This window comes from Canis aureus, chromosome 5 (genome assembly GCF_053574225.1).
Source record: "Canis aureus isolate CA01 chromosome 5, VMU_Caureus_v.1.0, whole genome shotgun sequence".
NCBI lineage: Eukaryota > Metazoa > Chordata > Mammalia > Carnivora > Canidae > Canis > Canis aureus.
In genome coordinates this window covers 35,714,712-35,734,420 of record NC_135615.1, presented here as the reverse complement: position 1 = coordinate 35,734,420, position 19,709 = coordinate 35,714,712, and the positions used below count along the sequence as shown (strand labels likewise).

Genomic DNA, 19,709 nt, shown 5'->3' with positions numbered 1-19,709 from the left:
ATCCAGCTGCTTCTGATGGCTCCGGACACCTCCAGCCCCCCTAAATCAACAGCAAGGGAGCGACCTGGAGAGCTGCCCAGCTTGTCCTCCGGCTTGGCTGGTGCCCCTGGCAGGCGCCTCCCAGGTCAGGGGGAGCAGGCTGCATGGAAGCGGGTGACTTCATGCAGGCTGACTCACTCGCCGCCAGCCACTGGGGATGGACTGCAAGAGGGAGGTGGCCGCAGTCCCCTCCAGCCTGGAACTTCAGGGGGAGGAATCCCCACCCTCCCTCTACAGCCCCAGGGTTCCCCAAACCAGACTGTGTCCCTACCCTACCCACCAACCATCATCCCAGAATCCACACTGATGTCCTGTAAATAGTCTGGGCCGTCAGCTCAGTACCGGCCTGAAGATGTCTGGGACCCAGGCCCAGTGTCCCTCTATCAGCCTTGCCAGGTAAAATGGACCAATCCTTAACCTCCAAGATTCAGTTTCTTCATCTCAAAAATGGGCACAGTGACTCCTACTCCACCTGCCACTCAGAGTATTAGGCAGATCGACTGATGTGCCAGGGTCTCAGAATTAGGAAAGTAGCATGTGGAAGCAGGGATAGAAGCAAGATCAGGGGATTCCACACCACGGGGTGGAAACCAGACCCCTTACCCTGGCCTGTAGTACCCTGAATTGATTCAATGCCTTACCCTCCTGCCACCCTCTGCCACAGTTAGCCTCCTCAAGTTCATCAGCTAGGCTGTTCTCTTGCCCCCTCAGGTCTCTGGTTCCAGGCTGTTCTCTCAGCCTAGAACTCTTCCCCTCCCCCCAACCCTTTCTTGCCTGGCTAAATCCTATTACCTCTCAGTTCTCAGCTGAAATGTTCCTTCCTCTGGGAACCCTTTCCTAGCCCAAGTGTCTGTGTCCCCACGGTCTAGCTGTTCCCCTACATCATCACAGTGTCTCACATCTGCCTCCCAGATGTTGCCCTTATTCTTCCCTACATCCCTTGGGCCCGGCCCAGTGCCTGACTCATGGTAGGTGCTCACTAACATTGGCTTCTTTGAATTAAATTCCTGTGTCTACTCATCCTGGTTGGCAGTGGCTGCCTGAAGGATTCTGTTAAGAAGGATTCTGAGGCTGCAGAAACACATGCAGGCATCACACTTGACGCAAAGTGAGGTTCATTACATGTCAGCTTTTCATATGGGGGTCGCTATTGGGGGTTGGCTCCTGGGAACCCACAAGCTCTCCTTACCTGCCCCCTACCTCCAGTCACAGTCCCAGCAGCCCAGGGGTGGGGAAGAGAACCAAAGAGCACTGCTGTTCTGAAATGACCCAAAGACACTCTCCTGCCTCTAACAGAAAGACTATCCCCATGGAGTCAGGAGACCTGAGTCTGAGACCCACATACCCCTTCTGAGTTGCTCTGGAGACTGACTCCAACACTGCATCATCAACTGTAAAGAAGGACTAATTCCTACAGCGCTGCTGTGAGGACCAAGGTTAAGAGTGTGGAGTCAGGTACATGGTTCATCTTGACGAAGGATACATATCTCTATCATTATGAACATGCCTCAGCCCCACCCCCACCCCTACCAAGGCGAAGTAGGGCTCAGAGAGTAGGGCCCAAAACCAGAACCATTACCAGCCAGGGTACAGTCTTACCCCCAGACCTTCCATCGGGGGACCCCCAACTTCCTGCAATTGCAGGACCTGCTGTGAAAGCATAAACGCAGGGTTGAACCTCTGCTCCCTCACCATGTGACCTTGGGCAAGTCTACCTCACTGAAATTTCAGGTGCTGTACTTAGCAAATGGCCAGGACAATGGCAGCTGCCTCCTGGACTTTTTGAAAGGATTAAATAAGATAATTAAGTAAAGACTGCAGTTAGCATTTAGCTTGAGGCCCCATCAGTGCTCACTGTCACCCATTACCATATCATCATCATTACCCCTCCCCCCAATACCGTAGCTATGCAGGGGGTAAGATGCCCATGTTAATCCTGGTCCTTCTGTACCACAGTAACTCCCAGAACCCTCACAGCAAACCAGACTGCTATCCTCCCTTCCAGGATGGGCAAACAGAGACTCAGAAAAAAACTAGGACTTTTCAGATTGAAAAATCCCTGAAAGGGACACCTGGGTGGCTCAGCAATTGAGCATCTGCCTTCAGCCCAAGGTGTGATCCTGGGATCCAGGATCAAGTCCCACATCCGGCTCTTCACAGGGAGCCTGCTTCTCCCTCTGCCTGTGTCTCTGCCTCTCTCTCTGTGTGTGTCTCTCATGAATAAATAAATAAAATCTTAAAAAACAAACACACAAACCTGAAGGCAGAGGCCACGTTCACCAAGTCTAGGGGCCCCTGTAGGATTGAGGCTACACCTCCCCCATCAGACTGGGGGCTTTCTCTCCCACCTTGACTCAAAAGCCAGGTTTCTTATTTGGCACCTCCAGCCAAACTCGGAGGAGTCAGAGGGGGTGAAGTCCAGCCCCCTTGCCTTCTTGCAGCACAAGGAAAGGTTTAGGCGTGGACAAAGGTCAGCACAGGGCCTGCCTGGTCCTGGCTGCCCCGCTGACGCAGGAGGGCCTCGTGACTGCCCCCTGCCCCCACCTTGGCTCCAGCTTCCCGCCTGAGCGGGCTGAGCGCTTCAAAGCCAACAGCCTCTGAAATGAGGCCACAGCATCTGAGAGGGCAGCTGGTAGGGGGAGCCAGGCCCCCTGTGCGCATCTCCAAGCACTCCTGTCAGTGTCGACATGTCGACATGTCCAGCAGCACTAGCCACTAGGGTCGGGGGCAGGGGTGGGGGGGCAGGTGGTGACTTTGGGTGCTATGTCATGGCCAAAGGGGCATTAAAGCTACCAGTGTGCTGGTGAGGCAGGGCCGTGTGCCAGTGAGATGGTAGGAGATGGAGAACTATAGAGAGTGACACTAGGACACACACACACACACACACACACACACACTCACACACTCACTCACTGCAGCCCAAAATAGGAGGTGACTGTGAGCTCTGGCATTCCATACCTGGGATCAAATCCTGCTTACTCTACTTCTTAGATATGTGACCTTAGGTAGAGTTATGGGTTGAACTGTATCCTCCCCAAAATTCATATGCTGATGTCCCTAACCCCTTGGTACCTCAGAATGTGACCTTATTTGGAGATAGAGCCCTTAGGGAGATAATCAAGGTAAAATGAGGTCATTGGGGTGGGTCCTCATCCAATACAACTGGTGTCTTTACAAGAAGGGGTAATTTGGCCACAGACAGGCATACAGGAAAGATGATATGAAGAGACAGAGCGAGGACACCCATCTACAAGTCAAGGACAGAGGACAGGAACAGACCCTTCCCTCACAGCCCTTAAAAGGAGTCTGCCAATACCGTGATCTGAACTTCCACTCTCCAGAACTGGTAGACAATGAACGTCTGTGGGTGAAGCCACCTGGTATGTGGTGCTTTGTCAGGGCACCCCGGGCCACCAATACAGGTAGTGACCATTTCTCGAAGCCTGCATCGCCACAGGCCTACACAGAGTTCATAACAGTACTTGCTTCCTAGGCTGCCACAAGGCTTAGGTGAGACGGTACCTGTGAAGCCAACACTTGGCCCAGGATTAGACACAAAGGACAGGCTTAGTAAATGGGGAGTACTTTTACTATCTGGTTCTTATTGACTCACACGTTCCAGTACACACGTATACATTTACTCGTCTATTCCAAAAAAAAACACTGCGTTAGGGATCCCTGGGTGGCGCAGTGGTTTAGCGCCTGCCTTTGGCCCAGGGCACGATCCTGGAGACCTGGGATCGAATCCCACGTCAGGCTCCCGGTGCATGGAGCCTGCTTCTCCCTCTGCCTGTGTCTCTGCCTCTCTCTCTCTCTCTCTCTCTCTGTGTGTGACTATCATAAATAAATAAAAATTAAAAAAAAAACACTGCGCTGTACACCTTCTGAGTACTAGGCACAGTTGAACAAATCTCTGTCCTCCGGGGTACTTGGCAATGAAGCGATCTCCTTGAGGGAAATAGACAATCCACATACACGCAAATTAGCTGATGAGAGAACAAATACCTCGGCATGTGCTCAGGTGTGCTCACGTGTCTGCACCTGGGTGTTAAGGTAGGCATGCGTGTGGACATAAGCACTGGTGTGTGCATGGGGACATCAGGATACCTACATGCACATTAGCTCCTGTGAGTCTGGGTACCCGAGTGCATACCTGTGTGTGTTCATGTACAGGTGTACATCCATGTGTCTCATGTGTGGTGCTTTAGCACGTGTGTGCACAGAAGTGAACATGGACGCAAGAGAACATAGGGGCTGGGGTGAATCTGAATGAGTACGGCTGAGCAAGGGTAGATGTGTGGGCAAGCGTGTGCAAGAATAGCAAGGCTCGGGGGATCCCTGGGTGGCGCAGTGGTTTAGCGCCTGCCTTTGGCCCAGGGCGCGATCCTGGAGACCCGGGATCGAATCCCACGTCGGGCTCCCGGTGCATGGAGCCTGCTTCTCCCTCTGCCTGTGTCTCTGCCTCTCTCTCTCTCTCTCTCTGTGACTATCATAAATAAATAAAAAAAAATTAAAAAAAAAAAAAAAGAATAGCAAGGCTCAAAGCTCTCTGTGGCCCAAGAAGGAGCTCTGAGAGGTCATCTCAGTCATGTACCAGCCTCAAGTATACACACACCCTTTCCCAAAGTCAGAATGGAATGTTCTTGTGTCCAGGGACCACCTAAGGACCCTCTCCAGGACACAGCCCTGGCTCATAGGAAGTACTGCCTGCATACTGACCATAATTCCTCGGTGACACTTCAGAAACCAGTAGGCCCGAAGCCCCTGAATGAAGCAGACATTGGCTCTATGTTCCAGGCACGTTATGGTCCAACATCCTCATTCAGCTCCAAAGGGAGGTGGAATCTCATGTCCCCAGAGACCTCTCCAATTTGAGTATCTCCTTCCCATCCTGTTCCTGCCCCCCAAATGCCCTATGTCGACACTCCCTGTCCCACCACCATTCCTTGGGAGGTGGCTCAGCTACCTGGCCTTTCCCCAATCAGTACAGAATCTGATGCTTGACAAAAGAAGTATAGCGGGGAGGGAGTGGGGGTGCCTGGTTGGCCCAGCCAAAAGGAGCATGCGATCTTGGGGGCATAAGTTCAAGCCCCACAGTGGGTGTAGAGATTATTTAAGTAAGTAAATAAATAAATAAACTGAAGAAGAAGAAGAAGAAGAAGAAGAAGAAGAAGAAGAAGAAGAAGCAGGACCAAAGTCTAAGAGGGGCAAGGCTTCACTCACCAGGCCAGTGCCCGGTAGGCTGTATGAGGGAAAGATTTCTCAAGAGTAAGAAAGGATACCCATGTGTGCATGCACTAAGGCTTCAGGTGGCAGCAGCAGGGGCAGAGACCCACAGATGAGACCGCCCCCAGGGGGACTGCCTCCTACCCCATACCCACTTTTCCCTGCCCAGGGCCTGGTGGAGTCCTCAAAGGACCAGACTTGGGGAACCAGAGACAGTTGGGCCGAGCTCTCTGCCTCCAACACTACTATCTGAACCACAGGTCTGAGTTCCAGTTCGGATTCCAACAGTGATCTAACAGTGATATCATCTAACGATGATGATCAAGGTTCACCTTTATCCTACAGTTACTAAATACCTGGACCCGCACTCAGTACTTTCCACGCAATGCCCCACTGAAGCCTGCAGTGTTGTGGTGTATTATCTGCATTTTACAACTGAGGGAACCAAGGCATGGTCAATTTCGCTCACCTGCCCTTCAGGATGCAACTGACTAATGGCAGAGCCAAGAGAGCCCATACTCTTCACCATGAAGCCCCTACCTTATGGGGTGATCCTAGACAGTCCCTTTGCCTCCCTCAATCTCCCAGGCTGTGCAACAAAGACCTCTGTGGGACTCCCAGCTCTGGCTCCTGGGTGAAGTCACAGGGGTCAAGCCTCAAAGGGAGAGCCAAGGCCTCCTCTGGGTTCTTGTGAAGCAGCAACAGGAGCACCCCAGACCCAATGAATCAGACTCTCTACATACTCCCCCATCTGCCCACCCTCCCCGTATATATAAGCTCACAAGGTCAAGTGGTCTGCTGGGCACCAAGGCTTGAGAATCCCTGGGGTGGTGGGATCCCTTGGCTGGAAAGAAGGTAAAGGAACGTGGAAAGCACCCCTGCTTAGGCCCTGCTAGGGGAATTTCAGGTCACAAGTCTGAGGATGTTCTGAGGCCTGGCTAACACTTCCTTATCCAATGCACAAACCTCCTCCAATGGGGAGATGAGTGAATTCCAGAGGTGCTCCCCATCATGGGGATGATGGAGAGGGAGCAGTAAGTTCTGCCCCCAATCATCTCTCCCCTCCATCCTGGAGCCAAACAGCCTCAAGGGTCTTAACAGACGCCCCCTTCCCCAAAGAAACGTGAGCACAGCAGAGGGAGGGGAAGCCTGGAGATGCTGGAGAGGCAGGAAGGTGGGAACCCACACAAAGGCTGACCCCGCCAGGCCAATTGGCCGGCGGGCCCACCCAACCCCCTGCAGCAGGCAGCCTGACGGGGCTGAGCGCCAGCTCCTAGAGCCAAACCGAGTTCCCACAGAGTGTGCTTAATGCAGCGGCGGCAGTGACATTTCTGCCATCAGAAGCAAAACCAGGAACCTGGCCATTTTGATGAAGGGTGCCCAGAGCTGGAGCTGCAGATGTAGGAGGGTGGGGTTCCCACTCCTGCGCCCGCTGCCCTAACCACTCACCCCCGCCTGGGCCCAGTGCCCAAGGCAGAGGGTCAAAAACGGGTCACCCGACAGGGAAACCGCTACAGAAGAACCCCCACCCTTTGGCATAAGTTGGGAAACTGTGGCCATAGTACTGACACTAGCCAGATCTAGAAGAGATAAAAAGAGGGATCGAGAAAAGCCCCGGGAAGGATGTCTTGAGGCATGTTCAGGTGGGGATGCCGGTCTCAGGAGCCAGAATGCTGAACCCAACAGGCAGCAAGGACCAGTCTCCACTGGGCCTACAACACCTGCCCCCCAAACCTGGCGCGCCCTCATGAGGGCGCTCGAGGCGCCTCTAATCTTCCAAGCAGCGAGAGGGTTAAGCATCCTCTCCGTACTTGCCGCAGTAAGTGGAAAGGAAAGAAGTGTCAACTCTGTTCTCACCACAGCGGGGCTGTCGGATGGCACCTCCCCCCGCCCCCCGCCCCCCGCCCGGCCTGCTCCCCCGCCCTCCCCTCGGAGCGCGCGCGCACACACCTCCCACCGCTTTGCCCAAATTATTTTCGATCCCGGGAGACTCCGGATGCCAGACGCGCTCCGCGGCGGCGGCGGCGGCCGCGCCTGATTCATTGCGCCAAAGCTGCAGATGCGACCTCCCGCCTGCGCCCCGTGCCCCGGCCCGCGCCGGGCTGCGTGCGCGCCTGGAGAGACGGGGGGGCGGGGGGGCGTGTGTGGCAATTTGTAGGCGCACCCCCTCCAAGAAGCGGGACCCGGCCCCCCGGGGCCAGGTCCCCAGTCCCCAGCTCCCCGGGCAGCGCTAATTAGCTTCCTCGGGGGGCGCCACGCGGCGTGAGGGGCGGCAATTTCCCGGCTGGGCTGCGGGGGAAGCGCTCCCACCGCCTGGGAAGGTGAAATGGGAAACTCGATTCAAAGAGAGCTTTCCTCCCCCCCTCCCGCCAAGCGCCGTAGAAAACGGGTTTGAAATTCCTCCTCTTTTTTTTTTTTTTTATTTATAGTGCACCGTCTCCATGGAAACCGCGGAGGAGGTCACGGTAGCTGGGCCCCCGCGCGTCACCCCGCGCCTCGCCGGCTGCAGGCGCCCGGATTGCGGCCTCCCAGGCACCGCGGCCCGCGTGGACTCCGCTCCGAGTTCCCCGCCCCCGCTCCAGTCAGCCGGCGGCCCAGGCCCTGTGACTCTGCCGGGTCCCAAACGGGAACGGCGCACCTAGGCACCGGCGCGCTGGGCTGCTGTGCCTCTGTCCCCGGCTCTAGCACGCGGGAATGCGCCAAGAAACACATGCCTAGCTCCAGGACAGGAACGTGTGCGGCAAGACGCCGCCGAGGGGCTCGCTGCTCTTGTGAATACCCTGGCGGTGTATCGACCTATATAGGGGCACAACTCCAAAGCGCTTGCTAAAATGAGACCACCCGTGGTTAACAACTCTGGAGTCAGCCCAGCGCCGGCCCCCCCCGCCCCCCCCCCCCCCCCCCCCGGGTAACTTACTAGCTCTGTGACTTTGGGCAAGTCACAACCTCTCTGCCTCTCAGCCTGCTCATCAGCAAAATGGAACTGGGAGCCTTGAGACGAAGTACGTTAAACGCTGAACACTGTGTTTGGCAAGAGGTTCCGAAAAATGGTAGCTATGGTTGGTTTTTGGGGGGGTTTTTTGTTTGTTTTTTTCAGGCTCTGAAAGCCTGAGGCCCAAGAGGCTTTGCTCAAGGGCGCGGTCTGCCTGGAGGCCGGCAGTTATCCCTTGGAGCTCGCAGCCCCTCAGCCTAGACCCAGAAGGTGGGAGGTGAGGGGACGCGTGCAGGCTGCGCAGGGCCTGGGCCCGCCTAGGGCGCGGCGGGCGGGGTTGGAGTCTCCTAAGCTGGCCTCATCCGCACCCGGAACCCTGGAAACGGGGCTCCCCGCGGTGCCTCCCCCGTAGCAGCACCATTAGCAACAAGCCTGCCTGCCTGCCCTCCCTCCCAGGGCTAAGGCCGCACCTGCCCCACCGGATGGCCTCCCCGGGGCCAGGTCATGCCCTCCCACCGCGCACACTTCCTCCCGGACCCCCAGCGCCTAGTCGAGCGCGCTGGGGGAGGGGACCGGGCCGCCCCCGCCCCGCCGGCTTCCCACAGCCTGAGCTGCCCGGAGCCGGGGAGGCAGGAAGTCTCAGAGCCGGGGCGTGGAGGCGGGGTAGGGGCAGGAAGTTGGGGGTGACTCTCCCAGAGACCCCAGACGGGGCCCCGGCGTGGGAGCGGAGTGGGCGGGCGCGCAGGGATTAAAGGGCGCCCCCTTCCACTATGGCCTTAGGCCGTGTGACCCGGCCGGAGCGCCCCGCGGGGCGAGGGCGAAGGCCGCTACCTCTGGGACCCCCAGCAGCGCGCACGAGGAGGGAGGGGCCGCCTTTGTCTACTTTGCCGCAGAAGCAGCCCCCCGTAACCCCTCCCCACCGCGCCCCGCCGGGCCCTGCACAGCCCGGGTTTTCCATCCGGCCCGGCTCGGCTCGGCAGCTGTCAGGGGACCGAGCTGACCTTCGCGAGCAGGGAGTTTCAATTAGCCGCAGATCAGATAAGCGGGCGGGCCCGTCTCTCCGGGCACCGCGGGGGCGCAGCCCCGCCCCCGCCACGCCGCGCCAAACGCGCTCCAGATGGGAACAAAGATGAAGACGCAGCTCCACCTGCCTCCCCGGGGAGGGGGGAAAGAGGAGGCCCCGCCGGGAGGAGCTGCCCACCGAGGAAGGGGTTGTGCGCCCTCCCTGCCGGCCTAGGATCCCGGGCCGGGGCAGGGGGTCTAGCCAAGAGGATCTTTACGGCTCTGCTGGCCTCCTGCACAGCGGGGAAGTGCCCGCCGCGCTGACCTCATCCCTAGGCGGGCATCGTGCCCTCCCTCCCCGGGAGGGAGCCTTTTGCCATCTCTGATCTCATCTGCAGCACTCCTGGGGAGGCTGAGCCAAGGAGGCAGAACGCCACAGAAAAAGGAAACTGAGGTAGAGAGGGGCCGGAACCTCTTGAGCGGGACCACACATCCTTTCAGATGTTTTTTTTTTTTTTTTTTTGAGTGCCTACTAAGTGCCTGGAAGTGTTTATTTATTTGCTTATTTTAAAGATTTTATTTATTTATTAATGAGAGAGAGAGAGAGACAGGCAGAGGGAGAAGAGGCTCCAAGCAGGGAGCCCGACCTGGGACTCGATCCTAAATCTCCAGGATCAGGCCCCTGGGCTGAAGGCGGTGCTAAACTGCTGAGCCACCCGGGCTGCCCCCTGGAAGTGTTTAGACTAGGGAGACACCAGAAGACAAATACTCTCATCCCCAGACTCACAGAACTTACATTCTAATTCAAGGAGACAGACCATAATCAGTAAACAAATAGTTGAAGATCATTTCAAAGAGTCCGAAGAGCCATGAAGATATTAAAATAGGTCATGTAAGCCTGACTTCAGGGAGGGGACCATATTAGCTACGGGAGTCAAAAGGAGCTCTCTGAGGGGGTGACATCTGAACTGAGGCACAAATGATGGGGAGGAACCAGCTAGGCAAAGGAGAGGGTGTGGAACATATGTCCCCCTGGGCATGACCTTAGGCCCAAAGGGGAACCAAATGGAGCAGGATTGAGCAGTCCAGGTGAGAGGTCAGGGTTTATGCAAAGTATGGTGGGTGCCTTTGGTGGGTTCTAAACTGGGAGTGACCTGGCCTGACTTAAATTTTTATTTTTATTTTAAATTTTTTAAAAGATTCATTTATTTATGATAGACATAGAGAGAGAGAGGCAGAGACACAGGAGGAGGGAGAAGCAGGCTCCATGCCGGAGGCCCGATGTGGGACTCGATCCCCGGACTCCAGGATCGCACACTGGGCCAAAGGCAGGAGCCAAACCACCAAGCCACCCAGGGATCCCCTGACTTAAATCTTTAAAAGATCCCTCTGGGGCAGCCCAGGTGGCTCGGTGGTTTAGCTCCTGCCTTTGGCCTGATCCTGGAGACCCGGGATCGAGTCCCACATCGGGCTCCCTGCACAGAGCCTGCTTCACCCTCGCCTGTGTCTCTGCCTCTCTCTCTCTGTGTCTTTCATGAATAAATAAATAAAATCTTAAAAAAAAAATAGAGGGTAAGAATTTTAAAAATAAATAAATAAAAGATCCCTCTGGGGACACCTGGGTGGCTCAGTGGTTGAGCATCTGCCTTCAGCTCAGGGTGTGATCCTGGAGTCCTGAGATCGAGTCACATGTTGGGCTCCCCATAGGGAGCCTGCTTCTCCCTCTGCTTATGCCTCTCATGCATAAATAAATTAAAAAAAAAAAAAGATCCCTCTGGCTACTGTATAGATCAGAGGAAGGCAAAAGTAGACCAGGGAGGAAGAAAAGAGGATAGGGCTGGAGATGAGAAAAGGGGTGGAGGGCGGGTTATTGGATTAGTGATATGTGTTGGCAGTTGAAGGGGATGTGGGGATGAGTAGAGCAACAGAAGCTCTGTTGAGAGAAGTGTGAGGGAAAGAGGATTTGAGCCCAGGTCAGCCTTTAGGAGCATGAAGGAGGTGCTTAGTAGTGAACATTAAAGCTATGGAGAGAGAATGCCAGGGTTCAAATCCTGGAACTGATACTCACCAACTGAGTGACCTGGGGCAAGCATCTCTATCAATTTCCTCCAAGAATTGAAAAAGGGGATGGTAATGGAGATTGCTATCTTGAGATTTTGACTATGATACAACATAAACAGTATCCTGGAGCCTGGTAAAATGTTAGGTGCTCAAAAACTGTGGCTCTTATGCTCCAACTAGGGGTGCTGTCACCACTCCACCACCACCCTGAACACCCCCCCACCCTGCAACACACACATACATCTACCTCTTTGTACCAGAACCATCCCCCTGGCCTTCCACCCAACCTCTGACCTTGTTTTCATTTGCTGAGAGCAGAAGCTCCTCCTCCTCCAATCCGCCCCTGCCCCCCAACACCTTTGTAGGGAGGGAAGTTGAGGGGGTGGGGATCATTAGAAAGAAACTACTGTGACTGCTGGGATCCCATTTCATCCCAGGACCCCAAACCACTGCCCTGGGATGACCCTCTGGACCCCTCCATGGTCTCAATCCTGGTCTGCCCTCCCGGCCTGCCAGAGGAGTTGAGACCATTCGATTATCATTCATCCAGTCAGTTGAGTGACCCTCCAGGCAACGTCTGGCTGTGGATAGAGAAAAGCAAAACCCAGGGCCTGCCCCCAGATAGATGCTTGGTTATGGCATTTTGTGTGGTAGGAGCTCAGCAGGGCAGGAGAGGATGAAGGGCTCAGAGGCTCCCCTGGGGGAAGCAGTCCTATGATCACAACTCCCCTTCATGGAGACTTCACGGGTAACATGGCCAGGCACCTTGCCCTACGTGTCCATACATGTCACTGAGTCCTTAGGACCACTCAATGAAGTCTGTACTATTACCGTTCTCAATTTCTGAGCAAATAAACAGAAATTTACAGAGGTAAAGCACCTTGCCTAAGATCACAGAGAAATTAAGTGGTGGAGCTGAGGGAATCAAACCCAGGTCTAGCTGAGGCCAGAACAGGAGACTTTAACCATTCTGCTATCTGGTCTCACATGCTATTAAATGCTAGGGATGTCTTGGGGCACCAGGGTGGCTCAGTTGACTGAGTGTCTGACTTGTGGTTTTGGCTCAGGTCATGATCTCACGGTTGTGAGATTGAGCCCCGTGTTGAGCTCCATGTTGGGTGTGCAGCCTGCTTAAGTATCTCTCTCTCTCCCTCTGCCCCTCCCTCCTCTAAAGAATTATAAATAAATGCTAGCATGTCTGAAAGGCTGTCAATCAAGGTCCTATGGAGCTGGATTTTGTTCTCACTTCCCTAAACTTCCCTGCATGCCTTAGTCTTCATCTGAATCCTCAGGAGCCCAGTATACGATATGCCCTGGTGCCCGGTGTACAGTAGATGCTCGGGTACTGCTTGAACATAGCATGCTCTTGACAAAGCAGTGATGATGGCTGCCCTCACTTCCACACCTCCCCTTGGGTTCTGGGCCCCCTGTAGCCCATTTCAGAGCCTGTCAGAGCTGTTGACTAGAAAAAGAAAAGTTCTAGTTTGCATAATATTTGCATCTGCTTTGCATGCTGTTCACATTACATTAAAAGGCACAGAGGCCAGGCCCTGGTACCCTATTCCCCTCTGGGCATCCCCCACCCCCCTACCTCTACCCCTCCCACGCCCCCCACCCCCGCACACACATACTCACTGATCCAGAATAGGGGGTGGGGGTTTGAGGGTTCCCATTTAGGGTCCACCTAAATTTGTCTCTTTCCAATGCTGTGGGAACAGAGATGGGAAGATCCTGCCTGCCCTCATCCCACCTCCCCTCCATCCCTTCCTGGGGAGGGTAGTACGGCAGGGCAGGGGACACCAGTGTGCATGCACGAGTGCAGGCACACATACAGAGAGCCATGCAGCAGGAAACATCTGGGGTCTGGGTGCCTGCCACGTGGTGACAGAGGTGGAAAAGAAGGGAAAGGAGGAGGCATCGCTGCAGTGCTGTTGTCGCTGCCCCCCAGTGGGATCCTCACACCCAGCCTCCCCTCACAGGGGGCCAGCCTGCCTCCCTGCCAGCTCACCTCACACCTATATACTTTCCTGACACGGCTACGTGGGCTGGAGACAGCTGATGCCAGGGACAGGAAGAAACAGATGCCAGGAATGGGACAGTTGCAAGGGCTGGACAGAAGAAAATGGTGGCTCTGATCATGGGGGAGAAGGGGAGAGTATGCACAGCCTGACCTCAGCCTGGACCTTTAGCCAGGGCAGGACCTCCTGAGGTCTTGACATGGAAACGAGGAGGAGGGAGCTGCTGTGGTTGGCTCCTGAGGCAGTAGGCATGTGAGTCAATAGAGGCCAATGGCCTGTCCTCATTGGACTCAGACATGATTGTAATGAGTGTCTTGGGGTCTGACTGGCTGTGCAGTGTCAGCAGTTGAGGATTGATCTGCAGAGACATCTTGCGGTCCACGTGTGTCCCTTCCCCCACTCTGGGTTGAGATTTCAGGCTTGGTGTCACCTAGAAGCTGAATAGGAACCAGAGACTGGGGATCTTAGAATGGTGGGCCCACCTGGGGTCCACGGATGGCAAGGAGGCAGCAGGATACTTACTGAGTGACCCTGTGCCAGCCATGTGATGGGTGCTGAGAGCCTGGTGGACATCAGCCTGACAGTCACCACTGCACAAACGCTCCTTGGGGAGCCCCTCCTGGAGAAGGTAGCACAGGGGCTGGGCTTTGAAAGATCAGTGGGGAAAGTGACGAGACATGTGACTAAAGGCAGATGGGCAGGGACTGCTACAAGGCGTCAGGGACAGCAGGGAAAAAGAAGGGAAAGGTAGGCAAGAGCCAGACGGTGCTAGGCCTTGAGTGCCAGACCCAGGAGCCAGCCCTCTGCCAGGCAGGAAAGGGCATAACAGGGAGGATGGGAGAAGAGACTTTGAGAAGCCTGGGCTGCCAGCCTACCTCGTGGCTTACACCTCACTTGCGCCCCAGGGCAGGGAAGTGGTAGTACCTTGACAAGGTCCCCCATGCACCACCAACTCCTTGTACCCACCTCATTGCACAGCATATTGGGCTCTACTTCTGTAATAGATTGAATGTGTATGTCCCCCCAAAGTGTGTATGTTGAAATCCTAGCCCTCAGTGTGATGCTATCAGGGAGCAGGGGCTTTGGGAGGTGTTTAGGTCATGAGGGTAGAGCCCTTATGACTGGGATTTGTGCTCTTATAAAAGAGATCTCAGTAGACCCTAGTCCCCTTCGGCATGGGAGGACACGAGAAGACAGCCAGCTGTGAACTGAGAAGTGGTCTTCATGGGGCACTGAGCCTGCCACCACCTTGATCTCTTGGACTTCCTGGTCCCCCATAACTGTGAGGAATAAATATGTTGTCTCAGCCACCTGGTCTGTAGTATTTTTGTTGTGGCAGCCTGAATGGACTAAGCCCTCATGCCTGGGAGAGGTGCCCAAGGCTCCCCTCATCAGAGCCCCCAGCAGAACTTTCCACGCTGGTGTGGTCTCCTGACCCCTGGAGGCTTCTCCTTGTACCCATCACTGGCCTCTGTTCAGCTGAGGGGCCCAGCTGGCAGAGCCCCTCCACATCTTCCCCACAGCCCTTACACCTCTCGGGTCCTGGGGCAACCCCCGTTATCAGAACTTACAGCCACAGAGTCTCTGAGCCTCAGTTTCCTCACCTCAGATGGAAATAATACTTTCTCTAAAATTCTTGTGAGAAGTAAGTTGAATGAAGTCCTTGATAAAATGCCTGAATGTCACTTACTTACTATCTATTGAGTGCCAGGCATTGTTTTTAGGCACTGGGGGTTCAGCAGTAAATTGCAGAGATCCCCGTGCTCAGAGGTTTCCATTTTAGAGAGGGAGAATGAATATAAACCACAAATACGTAAATGAGAAAATTTCACATCATGACAAATACTGTGAAAGTCTAAGTAGGATAATGTAATAGGATGACAGTGTAAAAGAAGATAGGGGAGGGTGGGTTTTAGATAAGGAGCTCAGGAACCTTGTCTCTGAGGTGTCATTTGAACCAAGGCCTAAATAATGAGGAGGAATCAGTCATGCTAAGAGGCAGAGGAAGGGCATTCCAAGGAGCAGAAACAGCAAGTGCAAAGGCCCTGAGGCAGGAAGCACTTGCCCTATGGGGAGGCTGTTGTGGCTAGAGAGGCAGCAGGGAGGACAGAGGCTTGGGTTTTGAGGTCCTCGAGGACCCTGGAAGGAGTCTGGCTTTAATTCCAAGGGCCATGGAAAACCATTGGAGGTTTTTGGCAGGCATGCTGGGAAGTGATTTACACAGTAATTGCTCAATAAAGGCTAGCTATTGTCATTATGAATAATAATAAGAGGAAGCCCAGAGAGGAATAGCAATATGCCCAAGGTCACAGAGTCCCTGTCCCACAGCCCCTTCCTCCTTTGATTGGCCTTCCCCTCCCCTAAAGAGCCCTGTGTATCAGCCCCAAGCCTGGCGGGAAGGAGGAGAGGGCAGCCTCCCTTTCCTCATTCCTACTCCTTCCCTCCGGCCATTTCCCGTGCTCCCAGCGCCTGCGCCCCAATTAGCCAGCAAGGCTGACGGCCACGGCTCCAAATGACAGACACCTCCTGTCACCTCCTGACAAGCAAGGAGATTAACTCTGAGCGACACTGGCTCCAAGGGACAACAGGGAGGGGAGATGAAGGGGGAGAGGATGACCAGGCCTCCCCCTGCCCAGGATCTCCAGTGCCCTGGAAGGAAGACCGACTGGAGTGAGAGGAGTGCTGTGCACAGAAAGAAGTGCCAGCCGGCCGCAGAGCGTGGCCCCCACTCTCCTGACTGGCACAGCCTCTGTCCTCAGGGGCTCTGAGTGCAAGGGAGCACACTGTCGCTGTGGGTGTTGCACATCGAACCCTCAGTTCTGGGCACAGTGGGTGTGCAGTAGACATTTCTGAACTGACTATGCTAAGTAATATTTTTTCATACAGACTCATTCAATCCTCACAACACCCCCATTTTATAGAACAGGAAAGTAAGGCACAGTGGTGGAGGGACTAGTTCAAAGATCACACAGATGGGCTAGAACTTGAACTGAGGCTGTCTGATTCCAAAGCCAAGGGTCTAACCACTGCACTCTACATCACTCCTCTCCCTAGGAATGCCATTTAGGAATTTACAGTCCATTCTGGGGCAATGACACAGAAGCCCTGGAAAAGGGAATTAGCAAAGCAATCACTATGAATAAGAAACAGCAGCAGAGACAAGTACACTGTACCGAAGTGGAGTGCCAGAGTGGAGCCGCAGCACAGGGCTAGGGGTCAGTTGCAGGTAACACTCCCAGGGGGGCAGGACCAGGAAAGATGGGTACAGAGTGGACATGAGTTGTCCAGAGAAAAAGAGGTGAGCTGGACTTTGACACACCGGCATGACTAGTTGGGAGAGGGCAAGAGGAAGGCATTCCAGGCAAAGAAATGCACAGGCAAAGACATCAAGGCAGAAAGGGGCAGGGCATGTGCTAAAGTAAGGACTTCAGATCACAAGTGCCAGAAACCCAACATACACTTGCTGAGGCAAAATTAGAACCTATTAATTCATTCTGAAGGGGAAAGTAGAAGCGTTTGGCTTCAAATATGAGGGTCAGTTTCCCTCTGCTGGATTCATTCATGGATAGCTCCAAGTGGTGGTGGCCTCAAATTCTCACACTACCAGATCAGACCCCCTTGCCCTGCAAAATAAGTCCAGCCAAAACCCTGGGATTCAACCTAATTGGCCAGGCCCAGGTCATGTGTCCATCCCTGAACTGACCACTGGGTGCTAGGGACAGGGACGTGTCTGCTGATTGGCCAGATTCCCGCAGTACCAGGTGGAATCCCTCTAGAGCCCTAAGGGTGGTGGAGAAGGGGAGATGGTTCTTGCTGGGGGCCTGTCAACACCAGGGCTCCCTGATTCCAGGGCTGGATTCTGGGCCTTGGATGACTCCTCCATGGACAGCCCAAGAAACTCTACTCTCCCCAATTCCAGGAGTTCCTACCAGTGTAGATGCCATCTACCGGCTGAGCTGTGGCCAGGTGAGAGGAGCTCCAAGAAGGCTCCTGCTCCTGGACAGGAGAGGCCTTGAGGATTTCTAGTGTCCAAGCTTGATCTGGTGCCTTTGATGTTTCCAGGGGCCAGCCTGATCTCTCCACTCATCCTTCCCCTTAGCCTAGCTGTGAATTTTCCCCAAAGTTGATTTCATGATCAGGGTTTTCAATTGTCTTTTACAAAGTCACCAGCTCTAACTGCCAAAAAGGGCAGTTTTGCAATAGTCAAGACTATGGTCTAGTGCCAGGAACGACTTCTACAGGGAGAGCGTTGCACCCTGTAGCCAGGGATGGGCATGGCTGTCAGTGTGAGGAAGCAGAAGTATGAGAAACAGTGGGGCTAGGCCCCAGGTGAGGGTAAAGGCTGTTTTAGCTTGTCCTAGAACTATGGACTCTGGAGATAATGAGCTTGCCTCACCAGGAGGAGCATGCTGTACTTTTGGCAGTTGTGCTCAGGATCTGGAGCATGGACTTGGAAGTCATACTGATAGAGATTTCAATTCTGGGTCAGCTGAGTGACCTTGGGCTTGCCCTCTCCAGCCTTAGTCTTTTCATCTATAAAATGGAATTAAGGCAAGGCCAACCTCAACAAGTAGCAAAGTTCAGATGAGATACTGTGTCCAGGTGTTGGCACCACTCCTGGCCCAGCAACCCTCCCATAAAGGGCAGCTGTTACTACTAATATTCTTCTAGCTCTGTCCAAGACTGGTCCTCAGCCTGGAGCTCCCAGCAGTCTTTCTGGATCTCAATTTCTCCATTTGTACTTCCAGTCATCTCAGTCCTAGGATGGGTGACTCGGAGGATCTCACTTATGGGAAGACCCCTCCCGCATCAGTCAACCCATGGGGGTGGAGAGGTGGGGTGGGGTGGGGAGGGTAGGAAGACTGCAGGCCAATGCCCAACCAGCATTTTCACCAGGCTGGGCGGGCAGCGCCAGGCAGGCGGGAGCTGGTCAGGTTTTTAATTGAACGCGATGCAAATGAAATGTAAATACCATGCAAATAAGCTCTTGCCAGGAGGCGCTGGGTTGGGAGCAGAGGGAGCTGGGAGGGGACTGCTGAGCTGGGGTCCTCCCCTGTCCACATTTCTCTCTCTCCCTTGGCTGCCCACGCCTATGCCCACCCCCTGGTGCTGCCCACCCAGCCAGGCCATTACATTCTGGGAACAGCAGGTACTGCATCTCCCCAGAGCCCCCTTCCAGATCCACTTCCCTAACCCTGTGGCTCCTGGTGGTGGTGGCAGCAGTGGCAGTGGTGACAGGGTGCTCAAGGAAGAGCCAGGGAGCCTGTGGATGGGGCTAAGCTGACACAGACTCAGTCACATGGAAAGACCCACACAGAGACATAGAGGAGACACACAGATATAGACATGCAGAAACCCACATTTCCCCTCAAGCCACCTGCAACACTGAGATCCACACAGACAGTCTCACATAAATATACACAACTGCACATTGTCACAAATACACACAATGGCACAAATAGACCCGGTCACAGGGGCACACGCATGTACACACATACACACACAACATACACACACAGTCTGCCCTGCCATGAGGACTACAGACTGTAGTCCCTGTGCTGGCCTGAGGTCAGGGCTGGTGGGTGGGGGGACAGGCACCCTGTGTGGTCAGAGCCTGGTGGTCTGAGTGAGGCCAGATGGGCTGTGGAGGGTTGAAGGGATCCTTCCGGGTGGCCTGGGCCCTTTGCCCACCCCATCCCAAGGTACATCACCATATCCCAGGGCTCACAGCCACTAGACAATCCCGGGTGTTGGTCTAACCCCCAAGTCCTGGGGTCCCTGGACCCCATCCTGGGATTTGGAATTCCCTTGTGGTTCCGTAGTGCCTGACCCTCCACCCCCTTCCTACTCCTTAAGGTGAGCTAAGGTCTGGGAGAGGTTGGCCCAGGTGACAGGGCCTGATGCACTGGGTCAGAAATCCATGTCCCATCTGCCAAGGAGTAGAGGGGTAAAGCACAGGGAAGCGAGGGAAAGGCTGAATGGTCTGGACAAACCTCCATTCCACCCCGGATCCACATCTGGGGGTGGTTCCAGTCCCCCACCCCCACCCAGAGGTGACTCACACCCCACATTTAACTCTCATTAGCGCCTCTGAGCCCAGCTGGGAGGGACAACCGCCAACTTTCCCCAGCAGACAGGGAGCTCTGGGTGGGCCTCTCCACCCTCGCAGACTCAGTTTCCCCCAGGGGCCTGGCCCAGCGACAGGGACTGCGTGGGAGAGCAGTGGCTCACAGAACCCTCCGTCTGAGCTAGGGCTGTCCCCCCCCCCCCCCCCCCAGGAATGAGGGCCTGGGTGTGGCCTGTTTCAGGAACCCCAGCTCCAGTCCCCGCCGGATGCACAGCAGCCTCAGATAGTAGTACCCCACCCCAGCCGGGGCCCAGAGGCTCAGGAAGGAGGGGAGGATGCAGAAGGCGTCCAATTGGAGGCTGCC

General features: G+C 54.9%; 1 protein-coding gene across 2 annotated transcripts in view; it reads right to left on the bottom strand.

The window, feature by feature from the left end:
- Nucleotides 1–19,709, bottom strand: part of PSD2 (pleckstrin and Sec7 domain containing 2) — a 143,199-nt gene that overhangs the window by 110,395 nt on the left and 13,095 nt on the right. Inside the window, exon 1 of one of the 2 annotated variants that reach the window (XM_077897412.1) lies at nucleotides 8,183–8,386. The exons of the other annotated variant lie outside the window; for it this stretch is intronic. The gene's annotated coding sequence lies outside the window, so the exon portion shown is untranslated. Of the gene's footprint in view, nucleotides 1–8,182; nucleotides 8,387–19,709 lie in introns of those variants that run through there. 2 annotated transcript variants of the gene reach the window in all.